Genomic DNA, 13033 nt, shown 5'->3' with positions numbered 1-13033 from the left:
AAAAATACCCATTCAAATCGATCAGTTTTCAACTAGAGAGATTGAGATGTGTCGTATCTGTCTCAAGCCTCCATAACTGTTTATGTTACACCTCCACATCTGCAATGAAAGGTGGTGGAGCTAGAGCGGTGTTAGTCAAACCATGAGACATACCTATAATCGGTCTTCTCACAAAAATATCTGCAGCTTCTGAACCGTTTGACCTACAAATTCGTATGACCACTCCCTGGAAAGGGGAGACCTTCACAAACACGGTGGTGTTCCCACTTTGTCTCTACGTCCCCCACAAGTGTCAGGGGACCCGTCTGAAGTCGGAACCCTTTATGTGCCAACTTCTGTTTGTAGAATCCAAAATCTTTGGGCAACAAACTAATGTGACCCCACTTGTCACAATGTTCTCAGTTTTGCCCTACTTTCCCCACAAGTGTCACGGGACTAATCTGAAGGTAACAGGTACTGATTAAAATGATAGATTTTTTAACCAGGGACCTCTCGCACCCTAAGCCATAATCGTACACCTACACCAACGATCCGTTTGGTCAAAGAATTTTCACTTTCCACAAAAATGACGGTCAGGATATGAATCGATGTCTCCATGTTGCTAATGAGCTTCACATAGCATTGATGGTATAGTGGTGAGCATAGCTGCCTTCCAAGCAGTTGACCCGGGTTCGATTCTAGGCCAATGCAGAGCATGAGATATTCTCTGGTTTTAGGGGCTGGGTGTAATTTCAAGTGTATTACATTGGAATCAATCTTCGTGGAAGTCCAATTTGCTCTTCCTTTTTGCAGGTTTTCTAAATGAAGCGCGACATTGAGCCAACTAGTGAATATCACAATAGATTAGCTGTCCATCGCCTAAACCATTCAGCCACCTCGTCCTGCGCCCAAGAGGTGGCTGTTTGCGACCAGTGGCCTGAGATCTGCCTGTCTGAGCTTGTTAAAAGATCTGCAAGAGGGATCATCCGGGATTTGAACCCGGGACCTCTCGCACCCTAAGCGAGAATCATACCCCTAGACCAACGAGCCTTACACAATAACAAAATAGTTTTGCTTTCTGCGGCAATGACAATGAGGATATCCATTGTTCTTGTCCATGGTGCTTGGAAAGATTGAACCTCATGTGAGTGTTTGTGCTATACTTGTGAGCATAGCAGTCTTCCAAACTGTTGACCAGGCTTCAGTTCAAATCTTTTGTATTTCATCTGCTGTGTTTTTCACATTCTGTCTTCTTAAGCCGCGACAGCAAACTGATGATGAGTGTTGACAAATGAATATTGAGCAAAATGAGATCAATTAATATTTTAAAAGAGAAACTGAAAAAATAAAACTTCAAAAAGAATGGAGCTCATTTATTTTGAGTTGACTGATGCATCAGTACGTGAATCAAAGTAAACGAATGTAAAAAATACCCATTCAAATCGATCAGTTTTCAACTAGAGAGATTGAGATGTGTCGTATCTGTCTCAAGCCTCCATAACTGTTTATGTTACACCTCCACATCTGCAATGAAAGGTGGTGGAGCTAGAGCGGTGTTAGTCAAACCATGAGACATACCTATAATCGGTCTTCTCACAAAAACATCTGCAGCTTCTGAACCGTTTGACCTACAAATTCGTATGACCACTCCCTGGAAAGGGGAGACCTTCACAAACACGGTGGTGTTCCCACTTTGTCTCTACGTCCCCCACAAGTGTCAAGGGACCCGTCTGAAGTCGGAACCCTTTATGTGCCAACTTCTGTTTGTAGAATCCAAAATCTTTGGGCAACAAACTAATGTGACCCCACTTGTCACAATGTTCTCAGTTTTGCCCTACGTTCCCCACAAGTGTCACGGGACTAATCTGAAGGTAACAGGTACTGATTAAAATGATAGATTTTTTAACCAGGGACCTCTCGCACCCTAAGCCATAATCGTACACCTACACCAACGATCCGTTTGGTCAAAGAATTTTCACTTTCCACAAAAATGACGGTCAGGATATGAATCGATGTCTCCATGTTGCTAGCGAGCTTCACATAGCATTGTTGGTATAGTGGTGAGCATAGCTGCCTTCCAAGCAGTTGACCCGGGTTCGATTCCAGGCCAATGCAGAGCATGAGATATTCACTGGTTTTAGGGGCTGGGTGTAATTTCAAGTGTATTACATTGGAATCAATCTTCGTGGAAGTCCAATTTGCTCTTCCTTTTTGCAGGTTTTCTAAATGAAGTGCGACATTGAGCCAACTAGTGAATATCACAATAGATTAGCTGTCCATCGCCTAAACCATTCAGCCACCTCGTCCTGCGCCCAAGAGGTGGCTGTTTGCGACAAGTGGCCTGAGATCTGCCTGTCTGAGCTTGTTAAAAGATCTGCAAAAGGGCTCATCCGGGATTTGAACCCGGGACCTCTCGCACCCTAAGCAAGAATCATACCCCTAGACCAACGAGCCTTACACAATAACAAAATAGTTTTGCTTTCTGCGGCAATGACAATGAGGATATCCATTGTTCTTGTCCATGGTGCTTGGAAAGATTGAACCTCATGTGAGTGTTTGTGCTATACTTGTGAGCATAGCAGTCTTCCAAACTGTTGACCAGGCTTCAGTTCAAATCTTTTGTATTTCATCTGCTGTGTTTTTCACATTCTGTCTTCTTAAGCCGCGACAGCAAACTGATGATGAGTGTTGACAAATGAATATTGAGCAAAATGAGATCAATTAATATTTTAAAAGAGAAACTGAAAAAATAAAACTTCAAAAAGAATGGAGCTCATTTATTTTGAGTTGACTGATGCATCAGTACGTGAATCAAAGTAAACGAATGTAAAAAATACCCATTCAAATCGATCAGTTTTCAACTAGAGAGATTGAGATGTGTCGTATCTGTCTCAAGCCTCCATAACTGTTTATGTTACACCTCCACATATGCAATGAAAGGTGGTGGAGCTAGAGCGGTGTTAGTCAAACCATGAGACATACCTATAATATGTCTTCTCACAAAAACATCTGCAGCTTCTGAACCGTTTGACCTACAAAATCGTATGACCACTCCCTGGAAAGGGGAGACCTTCACAAACACGGTGGTGTTCCCACTTTGTCTCTACGTCCCCCACAAGTGTCAAGGGACCCGTCTGAAGTCGGAACCCTTTATGTGCCAACTTCTGTTTGTAGAATCCAAAATCTTTGGGCAACAAACTAATGTGACCCCACTTGTCACAATGTTCTCAGTTTTGCCCTACGTTCCCCACAAGTGTCACGGGACTAATCTGAAGGTAACAGGTACTGATTAAAATGATAGATTTTTTAACCAGGGACCTCTCGCACCCTAAGCCATAATCGTACACCTACACCAACGATCCGTTTGGTCAAAGAATTTTCACTTTCCACAAAAATGACGGTCAGGATATGAATTGATGTCTCCATGTTGCTAGCGAGCTTCACATAGCATTGGTGGTATAGTGGTGAGCATAGCTGCCTTCCAAGCAGTTGACCCGGGTTCGATTCCCGGCCAATGCAGAGCATGAGATATTCACTAGTTTTACGGGCTGGGTGTAATTTCAAGTGTATTACCTTGGAATCAATCTTCGTGGAAGTCCGATTTGCTCTTACTTTTTGCAGGTTTTCTAAATGAAGTGCGACATTGAGCCAGCTAGTGAATATCACAATAGATTAGCTGTCCATCGCCTAAACCATTCAGCCACCTCGTCCTGCGCCCAAGAGGTGGCTGTTTGCGACCAGTGGCCTGAGAACTGCCTGTCTGAGCTTGTTAAAAGATCTGCAAAAGGGCTCATCCGGGATTTGAACCCGGGACCTCTCGCACCCTTAAGCGAGAATCATACCCCTAGACCAACGAGCCTTACACAATAACAAAATAGTTTTGCTTTCTGCGGCAATGACAATGAGGATATCCATTGTTCTTGTCCATGGTGCTTGGAAAGATTGAACCTCATGTGAGTGTTTGTGCTATACTTGTGAGCATAGCAGTCTTCCAAACTGTTGACCAGGCTTCAGTTCAAATCTTTTGTATTTCATCTGCTGTGTTTTTCACATTCTGTCTTCTTAAGCCGCGACAGCAAACTGATGATGAGTGTTGACAAATGAATATTGAGCAAAATGAGATCAATTCATATTTTAAAAGAGAAACTGAAAAAATAAAACTTCAAAAAGAATGGAGCTCATTTATTTTGAGTTGACTGATGCATCAGTACGTGAATCAAAGTAAACGAATGTAAAAAATACCCATTCAAATCGATCAGTTTTCAACTAGAGAGATTGAGATGTGTCGTATCTGTCTCAAGCCTCCATAACTGTTTATGTTACACCTCCACATATGCAATGAAAGGTGGTGGAGCTAGAGCGGTGTTAGTCAAACCATGAGACATACCTATAATCGGTCTTCTCACAAAAACATCTGCAGCTTCTGAACCGTTTGACCTACAAATTCGTATGACCACTCCCTGGAAAGGGGAGACCCTCACGAACACGGTGGTGTTCCCACTTTGTCTCTACGTCCCCCACAAGTGTCAGGGGACCCGTCTGAAGTCGGAACCCTTTATGTGCCAACTTCTGTTTGTAGAATCCAAAATCTTTGGGCAACAAACTAATGTGACCCCACTTGTCACAATGTTCTCAGTTTTGCCCTACATTCCCCACAAGTGTCACGGGACTAATCTGAAGGTAACAGGTACTGATTAAAATGATAGATTTTTTAACCAGGGACCTCTCGCACCCTAAGCCATAATCGTACACCTACACCAACGATCCGTTTGGTCAAAGAATTTTCACTTTCCACAAAAATGACGGTCAGGATATGAATCGATGTCTCCATGTTGCTAGCGAGCTTCACATAGCATTGGTGGTATAGTGGTGAGCATAGCTGCCTTCCAAGCAGTTGACCCGGGTTCGATTCCCGGCCAATGCAGAGCATGAGATATTCACTAGTTTTACGGGCTGGGTGTAATTTCAAGTGTATTACCTTGGAATCAATCTTCGTGGAAGTCCGATTTGCTCTTACTTTTTGCAGGTTTTCTAAATGAAGTGCGACATTGAGCCAGCTAGTGAATATCACAATAGATTAGCTGTCCATCGCCTAAACCATTCAGCCACCTCGTCCTGCGCCCAAGAGGTGGCTGTTTGCGACCAGTGGCCTGAGAACTGCCTGTCTGAGCTTGTTAAAAGATCTGCAAAAGAGCTCATCCGGGATTTGAACCCGGGACCTCTCGCACCCTTAAGCGAGAATCATACCCCTAGACCAACGAGCCTTACACAATAACAAAATAGTTTTGCTTTCTGCGGCAATGACAATGAGGATATCCATTGTTCTTGTCCATGGTGCTTGGAAAGATTGAACCTCATGTGAGTGTTTGTGCTATACTTGTGAGCATAGCAGTCTTCCAAACTGTTGACCAGGCTTCAGTTCAAATCTTTTGTATTTCATCTGCTGTGTTTTTCACATTCTGTCTTCTTAAGCCGCGACAGCAAACTGATGATGAGTGTTGACAAATGAATATTGAGCAAAATGAGATCAATTAATATTTTAAAAGAGAAACTGAAAAAATAAAACTTCAAAAAGAATGGAGCTCATTTATTTTGAGTTGACTGATGCATCAGTACGTGAATCAAAGTAAACGAATGTAAAAAATACCCATTCAAATCGATCAGTTTTCAACTAGAGAGATTGAGATGTGTCGTATCTGTCTCAAGCCTCCATAACTGTTTATGTTACACCTCCACATATGCAATGAAAGGTGGTGGAGCTAGAGCGGTGTTAGTCAAACCATGAGACATACCTATAATCGGTCTTCTCACAAAAACATCTGCAGCTTCTGAACCGTTTGACCTACAAATTCGTATGACCACTCCCTGGAAAGGGGAGACCCTCACGAACACGGTGGTGTTCCCACTTTGTCTCTACGTCCCCCACAAGTGTCAGGGGACCCGTCTGAAGTCGGAACCCTTTATGTGCCAACTTCTGTTTGTAGAATCCAAAATCTTTGGGCAACAAACTAATGTGACCCCACTTGTCACAATGTTCTCAGTTTTGCCCTACATTCCCCACAAGTGTCACGGGACTAATCTGAAGGTAACAGGTACTGATTAAAATGATAGATTTTTTAACCAGGGACCTCTCGCACCCTAAGCCATAATCGTACACCTACACCAACGATCCGTTTGGTCAAAGAATTTTCACTTTCCACAAAAATGACGGTCAGGATATGAATCGATGTCTCCATGTTGCTAGCGAGCTTCACATAGCATTGGTGGTATAGTGGTGAGCATAGCTGCCTTCCAAGCAGTTGACCCGGGTTCGATTCCCGGCCAATGCAGAGCATGAGATATTCACTAGTTTTACGGGCTGGGTGTAATTTCAAGTGTATTACCTTGGAATCAATCTTCGTGGAAGTCCGATTTGCTCTTACTTTTTGCAGGTTTTCTAAATGAAGTGCGACATTGAGCCAGCTAGTGAATATCACAATAGATTAGCTGTCCATCGCCTAAACCATTCAGCCACCTCGTCCTGCGCCCAAGAGGTGGCTGTTTGCGACCAGTGGCCTGAGATCTGCCTGTCTGAGCTTGTTAAAAGATCTGCAAAAGGGCTCATCCGGGATTTGAACCCGGGACCTCTCGCACCCTAAGCGAGAATCATACCCCTAGACCAACGAGCCTTACACAATAACAAAATAGTTTTGCTTTCTGCGGCAATGACAATGAGGATATCCATTGTTCTTGTCCATGGTGCTTGGAAAGATTGAACCTCATGTGAGTGTTTGTGCTATACTTGTGAGCATAGCAGTCTTCCAAACTGTTGACCAGGCTTCAGTTCAAATCTTTTGTATTTCATCTGCTGTGTTTTTCACATTCTGTCTTCTTAAGCCGCGACAGCAAACTGATGATGAGTGTTGACAAATGAATATTGAGCAAAATGAGATCAATTAATATTTTAAAAGAGAAACTGAAAAAATAAAACTTCAAAAAGAATGGAGCTCATTTATTTTGAGTTGACTGATGCATCAGTACGTGAATCAAAGTAAACGAATGTAAAAAATACCCATTCAAATCGATCAGTTTTCAACTAGAGAGATTGAGATGTGTCGTATCTGTCTCAAGCCTCCATAACTGTTTATGTTACACCTCCACATCTGCAATGAAAGGTGGTGGAGCTAGAGCGGTGTTAGTCAAACCATGAGACATACCTATAATCGGTCTTCTCACAAAAACATCTGTAGCTTCTGAACCGTTTGACCTACAAATTCGTATGACCACTCCCTGGAAAGGGGAGACCCTCACGAACACGGTGGTGTTCCCAATTTGTCTCTACGTCCCCCACAAGTGTCAGGGGACCCGTCTGAAGTCGGAACCCTTTATGTGCCAACTTCTGTTTGTAGAATCCAAAATCTTTGGGCTACAAACTAATGTGACCCCACTTGTCACAATGTTCTCAGTTTTGCCCTACGTTCCCCACAAGTGTCACGGGACTAATCTGAAGGTAACAGGTACTGATTAAAATGCTAGATTTTTTAACCAGGGACCTCTCGCACCCTAAGCCATAATCGTACACCTACACCAACGATCCGTTTGGTCAAAGAATTTTCACTTTCCACAAAAATGACGGTCAGGATATGAATCGATGTCTCCATGTTGCTAGCGAGCTTCACAGTCGCATTGGTGGTATAGTGGTGAGCATAGCTGCCTTCCAAGCAGTTGACCCGGGTTCGATTCCCGGCCAATGCAGAGCATGAGATATTCACTAGTTTTAGGGGCTGGGTGTAATTTCAAGTGTATTACATTGGAATCAATGTTCGTGGAAGTCCGATTTGCTCTTACTTTTTGCAGGTTTTCTAAATGAAGTGCGACATTGAGCCAACTAGTGAATATCACAATAGATTAGCTGTCCATCGCCGAAAGCATTCAGCCACCTCGTCCTGCGCCCAAGAGGTGGCTGTTTGCGACCAGTGGCCTGAGATCTGCCTGTCTGAGCTTGTTAAAAGATCTGCAAAAGGGCTCATCCGGGATTTGAACCCGGGACCTCTCGCACCCTAAGCGAGAATCATACCCCTAGACCAACGAGCCTTACACAAGAAGAAAATTGTTTTGCTTTCTGCGGCAATGACAATGAGGATATCCATTGTTCTTGTCCATGGTGCTTGGAAAGATTGAACCTCATGTGAGTGTTTGTGCTATACTTGTGAGCATAGCAGTCTTCCAAACTGTTGACCAGGCTTCAGTTCAAATCTTTTGTATTTCATCTGCTGTGTTTTTCACATTCTGTCTTCTTAAGCCGCGACAGCAAACTGATGATGAGTGTTGACAAATGAATATTGAGCAAAATGAGATCAATTCATATTTTAAAAGAGAAACGGAAAAAAATACAACTTCAAAAAGAATGGAGCTCATTTATTTTGAGTTGACTGATGCATCAGTACGTGAATCAAAGTAAACGAATGTAAAAAATACCCATTCAAATCGATCCGTTTTCAACTAGAGAGATTGAGATGTGTCGTATCTGTCTCAAGCCTCCATAACTGTTTATGTTACACCTCCACATCTGCAATGAAAGGTGGTGGAGCTAGAGCGGTGTTAGTCAAACCATGAGACATACCTATAATCGGTCTTCTCACAAAAACATCTGTAGCTTCTGAACCGTTTGATCTACAAAATCGTATGACCACTCCCTGGAAAGGGGAGACCCTCACGAACACGGTGGTGTTCTCAATTTCTCTCTACGTCCCCCACAAGTGTCAGGGGACTCGTCTGAAGTCGGAACCCTTTATGTGCCAACTTCTGTTTGTAGAATCCAAAATCTTTGGGCTACAAACTAATGTGACCCCACTTGTCACAATGTTCTCAGTTTTGCCCTACGTTCTCCACAAGTGTCACGGGACAAATCTGAAGGTAACAGGTACTGATTAAAATGCTAGATTTTTTAACCAGGGACCTCTCGCACCCTAAGCCATAATCGTACACCTACACCAACGATCCGTTTGGTCAAAGAATTTTCACTTTCCACAAAAATGACGGTCAGGATATAAATCGATGTCTCCATGTTGCTAGCGAGCTTCAAGTCGCATTGGTGGTATAGTGGTGAGCATAGCTGCCTTCCAAGCAGTTGACCCGGGTTCGATTCCCGGCCAATGCAGAGCATGAGATATTCACTAGTTTTAGGGGCTGGGTGTAATTTCAAGTGTATTACATTGGAATCAATGTTCGTGGAAGTCCGATTTGCTCTTACTTTTTGCAGGTTTTCAAAATGAAGTGCGACATTGAGCCAACTAGTGAATATCACAATAGATTAGCTGTCCATCGCCGAAAGCATTCAGCCACCTCGTCCTGCGCCCAAGAGGTGGCTGTTTGCGACCAGTGGCCTGAGATCTGCCTGTCTGAGCTTGTTAAAAGATCTGCAAAAGGGCTCATCCGGGATTTGAACCCGGGACCTCTCGCACCCTAAGCGAGAATCATACCCCTAGACCAACGAGCCTTACACAAGAAGAAAATTGTTTTGCTTTCTGCGGCAATGACAATGAGGATATCCATTGTTCTTGTCCATGGTGCTTGGAAAGATTGAACCTCATGTGAGTGTTTGTGCTATACTTGTGAGCATAGCAGTCTTCCAAACTGTTGACCAGGCTTCAGTTCAAATCTTTTGTATTTCATCTGCTGTGTTTTTCACATTCTGTCTTCTTAAGCCGCGACAGCAAACTGATGATGAGTGTTGACAAATGAATATTGAGCAAAATGAGATCAATTCATATTTTAAAAGAGAAACGGAAAAAAATACAACTTCAAAAAGAATGGAGCTCATTTATTTTGAGTTGACTGATGCATCAGTACGTGAATCAAAGTAAACGAATGTAAAAAATACCCATTCAAATCGATCCGTTTTCAACTAGAGAGATTGAGATGTGTCGTATCTGTCTCAAGCCTCCATAACTGTTTATGTTACACCTCCACATCTGCAATGAAAGGTGGTGGAGCTAGAGCGGTGTTAGTCAAACCATGAGACATACCTATAATCGGTCTTCTCACAAAAACATCTGTAGCTTCTGAACCGTTTGATCTACAAAATCGTATGACCACTCCCTGGAAAGGGGAGACCCTCACGAACACGGTGGTGTTCTCAATTTCTCTCTACGTCCCCCACAAGTGTCAGGGGACTCGTCTGAAGTCGGAACCCTTTATGTGCCAACTTCTGTTTGTAGAATCCAAAATCTTTGGGCTACAAACTAATGTGACCCCACTTGTCACAATGTTCTCAGTTTTGCCCTACGTTCTCCACAAGTGTCACGGGACAAATCTGAAGGTAACAGGTACTGATTAAAATGCTAGATTTTTTAACCAGGGACCTCTCGCACCCTAAGCCATAATCGTACACCTACACCAACGATCCGTTTGGTCAAAGAATTTTCACTTTCCACAAAAATGACGGTCAGGATATAAATCGATGTCTCCATGTTGCTAGCGAGCTTCAAGTCGCATTGGTGGTATAGTGGTGAGCATAGCTGCCTTCCAAGCAGTTGACCCGGGTTCGATTCCCGGCCAATGCAGAGCATGAGATATTCACTAGTTTTAGGGGCTGGGTGTAATTTCAAGTGTATTACATTGGAATCAATGTTCGTGGAAGTCCGATTTGCTCTTACTTTTTGCAGGTTTTCAAAATGAAGTGCGACATTGAGCCAACTAGTGAATATCACAATAGATTAGCTGTCCATCGCCGAAAGCATTCAGCCACCTCGTCCTGCGCCCAAGAGGTGGCTGTTTGCGACCAGTGGCCTGAGATCTGCCTGTCTGAGCTTGTTAAAAGATCTGCAAAAGGGCTCATCCGGGATTTGAACCCGGGACCTCTCGCACCCTAAGCGAGAATCATACCCCTAGACCAACGAGCCTTACACAAGAAGAAAATTGTTTTGCTTTCTGCGGCAATGACAATGAGGATATCCATTGTTCTTGTCCATGGTGCTTGGAAAGATTGAACCTCATGTGAGTGTTTGTGCTATACTTGTGAGCATAGCAGTCTTCCAAACTGTTGACCAGGCTTCAGTTCAAATCTTTTGTATTTCATCTGCTGTGTTTTTCACATTCTGTCTTCTTAAGCCGCGACAGCAAACTGATGATGAGTGTTGACAAATGAATATTGAGCAAAATGAGATCAATTCATATTTTAAAAGAGAAACGGAAAAAAATACAACTTCAAAAAGAATGGAGCTCATTTATTTTGAGTTGACTGATGCATCAGTACGTGAATCAAAGTAAACGAATGTAAAAAATACCCATTCAAATCGATCCGTTTTCAACTAGAGAGATTGAGATGTGTCGTATCTGTCTCAAGCCTCCATAACTGTTTATGTTACACCTCCACATCTGCAATGAAAGGTGGTGGAGCTAGAGCGGTGTTAGTCAAACCATGAGACATACCTATAATCGGTCTTCTCACAAAAACATCTGTAGCTTCTGAACCGTTTGATCTACAAAATCGTATGACCACTCCCTGGAAAGGGGAGACCCTCACGAACACGGTGGTGTTCTCAATTTCTCTCTACGTCCCCCACAAGTGTCAGGGGACTCGTCTGAAGTCGGAACCCTTTATGTGCCAACTTCTGTTTGTAGAATCCAAAATCTTTGGGCTACAAACTAATGTGACCCCACTTGTCACAATGTTCTCAGTTTTGCCCTACGTTCTCCACAAGTGTCACGGGACAAATCTGAAGGTAACAGGTACTGATTAAAATGCTAGATTTTTTAACCAGGGACCTCTCGCACCCTAAGCCATAATCGTACACCTACACCAACGATCCGTTTGGTCAAAGAATTTTCACTTTCCACAAAAATGACGGTCAGGATATAAATCGATGTCTCCATGTTGCTAGCGAGCTTCAAGTCGCATTGGTGGTATAGTGGTGAGCATAGCTGCCTTCCAAGCAGTTGACCCGGGTTAGATTCCCGGCCAATGCAGAGCATGAGATATTCACTAGTTTTAGGGGCTGGGTGTAATTTCAAGTGTATTACATTGGAATCAATGTTCGTGGAAGTCCGATTTGCTCTTACTTTTTGCAGGTTTTCAAAATGAAGTGCGACATTGAGCCAACTAGTGAATATCACAATAGATTAGCTGTCCATCGCCGAAAGCATTCAGCCACCTCGTCCTGCGCCCAAGAGGTGGCTGTTTGCGACCAGTGGCCTGAGATCTGCCTGTCTGAGCTTGTTAAAAGATCTGCAAAAGGGCTCATCCGGGATTTGAACCCGGGACCTCTCGCACCCTAAGCGAGAATCATACCCCTAGACCAACGAGCCTTACACAAGAAGAAAATTGTTTTGCTTTCTGCGGCAATGACAATGAGGATATCCATTGTTCTTGTCCATGGTGCTTGGAAAGATTGAACCTCATGTGAGTGTTTGTGCTATACTTGTGAGCATAGCAGTCTTCCAAACTGTTGACCAGGCTTCAGTTCAAATCTTTTGTATTTCATCTGCTGTGTTTTTCACATTCTGTCTTCTTAAGCCGCGACAGCAAACTGATGATGAGTGTTGACAAATGAATATTGAGCAAAATGAGATCAATTCATATTTTAAAAGAGAAACGGAAAAAAATACAACTTCAAAAAGAATGGAGCTCATTTATTTTGAGTTGACTGATGCATCAGTACGTGAATCAAAGTAAACGAATGTAAAAAATACCCATTCAAATCGATCCGTTTTCAACTAGAGAGATTGAGATGTGTCGTATCTGTCTCAAGCCTCCATAACTGTTTATGTTACACCTCCACATCTGCAATGAAAGGTGGTGGAGCTAGAGCGGTGTTAGTCAAACCATGAGACATACCTATAATCGGTCTTCTCACAAAAACATCTGTAGCTTCTGAACCGTTTGATCTACAAAATCGTATGACCACTCCCTGGAAAGGGGAGACCCTCACGAACACGGTGGTGTTCTCAATTTCTCTCTACGTCCCCCACAAGTGTCAGGGGACTCGTCTGAAGTCGGAACCCTTTATGTGCCAACTTCTGTTTGTAGAATCCAAAATCTTTGGGCTACAAACTAATGTGACCCCACTTGTCA

General features: G+C 43.2%; 16 non-coding genes across 16 annotated transcripts; 7 read left to right on the top strand and 9 right to left on the bottom strand.

Moving 5' to 3' along the window:
* Positions 1 to 957: 957 nt before the first annotated feature.
* On the bottom strand, positions 958 to 1029 carry trnap-agg (transfer RNA proline (anticodon AGG)). Its single transcript has one exon. It is a non-coding gene; the product is annotated as a tRNA-Pro (tRNA).
* A 1332-nt stretch (positions 1030 to 2361) lies between these two features.
* trnap-agg (transfer RNA proline (anticodon AGG)) lies at positions 2362 to 2433 on the bottom strand. The gene has a single exon. It is a non-coding gene; the product is annotated as a tRNA-Pro (tRNA).
* A 993-nt stretch (positions 2434 to 3426) lies between these two features.
* trnag-ucc (transfer RNA glycine (anticodon UCC)) lies at positions 3427 to 3498 on the top strand. The gene has a single exon. It is a non-coding gene; the product is annotated as a tRNA-Gly (tRNA).
* A 267-nt stretch (positions 3499 to 3765) lies between these two features.
* On the bottom strand, positions 3766 to 3838 carry trnal-aag (transfer RNA leucine (anticodon AAG)). Its single transcript has one exon. It is a non-coding gene; the product is annotated as a tRNA-Leu (tRNA).
* A 993-nt stretch (positions 3839 to 4831) lies between these two features.
* Positions 4832 to 4903, top strand: trnag-ucc (transfer RNA glycine (anticodon UCC)). Its single transcript has one exon. It is a non-coding gene; the product is annotated as a tRNA-Gly (tRNA).
* A 267-nt stretch (positions 4904 to 5170) lies between these two features.
* On the bottom strand, positions 5171 to 5243 carry trnal-aag (transfer RNA leucine (anticodon AAG)). Its single transcript has one exon. It is a non-coding gene; the product is annotated as a tRNA-Leu (tRNA).
* Positions 5244 to 6236: 993 nt separating this feature from the next.
* trnag-ucc (transfer RNA glycine (anticodon UCC)) lies at positions 6237 to 6308 on the top strand. Its single transcript has one exon. It is a non-coding gene; the product is annotated as a tRNA-Gly (tRNA).
* Positions 6309 to 6575: 267 nt separating this feature from the next.
* Positions 6576 to 6647, bottom strand: trnap-agg (transfer RNA proline (anticodon AGG)). The gene has a single exon. It is a non-coding gene; the product is annotated as a tRNA-Pro (tRNA).
* A 994-nt stretch (positions 6648 to 7641) lies between these two features.
* On the top strand, positions 7642 to 7713 carry trnag-ucc (transfer RNA glycine (anticodon UCC)). Its single transcript has one exon. It is a non-coding gene; the product is annotated as a tRNA-Gly (tRNA).
* Positions 7714 to 7980: 267 nt separating this feature from the next.
* On the bottom strand, positions 7981 to 8052 carry trnap-agg (transfer RNA proline (anticodon AGG)). The gene has a single exon. It is a non-coding gene; the product is annotated as a tRNA-Pro (tRNA).
* Positions 8053 to 9046: 994 nt separating this feature from the next.
* Positions 9047 to 9118, top strand: trnag-ucc (transfer RNA glycine (anticodon UCC)). The gene has a single exon. It is a non-coding gene; the product is annotated as a tRNA-Gly (tRNA).
* Positions 9119 to 9385: 267 nt separating this feature from the next.
* On the bottom strand, positions 9386 to 9457 carry trnap-agg (transfer RNA proline (anticodon AGG)). The gene has a single exon. It is a non-coding gene; the product is annotated as a tRNA-Pro (tRNA).
* A 994-nt stretch (positions 9458 to 10451) lies between these two features.
* Positions 10452 to 10523, top strand: trnag-ucc (transfer RNA glycine (anticodon UCC)). Its single transcript has one exon. It is a non-coding gene; the product is annotated as a tRNA-Gly (tRNA).
* Positions 10524 to 10790: 267 nt separating this feature from the next.
* trnap-agg (transfer RNA proline (anticodon AGG)) lies at positions 10791 to 10862 on the bottom strand. The gene has a single exon. It is a non-coding gene; the product is annotated as a tRNA-Pro (tRNA).
* A 994-nt stretch (positions 10863 to 11856) lies between these two features.
* trnag-ucc (transfer RNA glycine (anticodon UCC)) lies at positions 11857 to 11928 on the top strand. Its single transcript has one exon. It is a non-coding gene; the product is annotated as a tRNA-Gly (tRNA).
* Positions 11929 to 12195: 267 nt separating this feature from the next.
* On the bottom strand, positions 12196 to 12267 carry trnap-agg (transfer RNA proline (anticodon AGG)). Its single transcript has one exon. It is a non-coding gene; the product is annotated as a tRNA-Pro (tRNA).
* Positions 12268 to 13033: the final 766 nt, after the last annotated feature.

This window comes from Salmo salar, unplaced genomic scaffold, assembly GCF_965601325.2.
Source record: "Salmo salar unplaced genomic scaffold, fSalSal1 ptg000135l, whole genome shotgun sequence".
NCBI classification, from domain to species: domain Eukaryota; kingdom Metazoa; phylum Chordata; class Actinopteri; order Salmoniformes; family Salmonidae; genus Salmo; species Salmo salar.
This window is presented reverse-complemented; position numbering and strand designations above follow the sequence as displayed.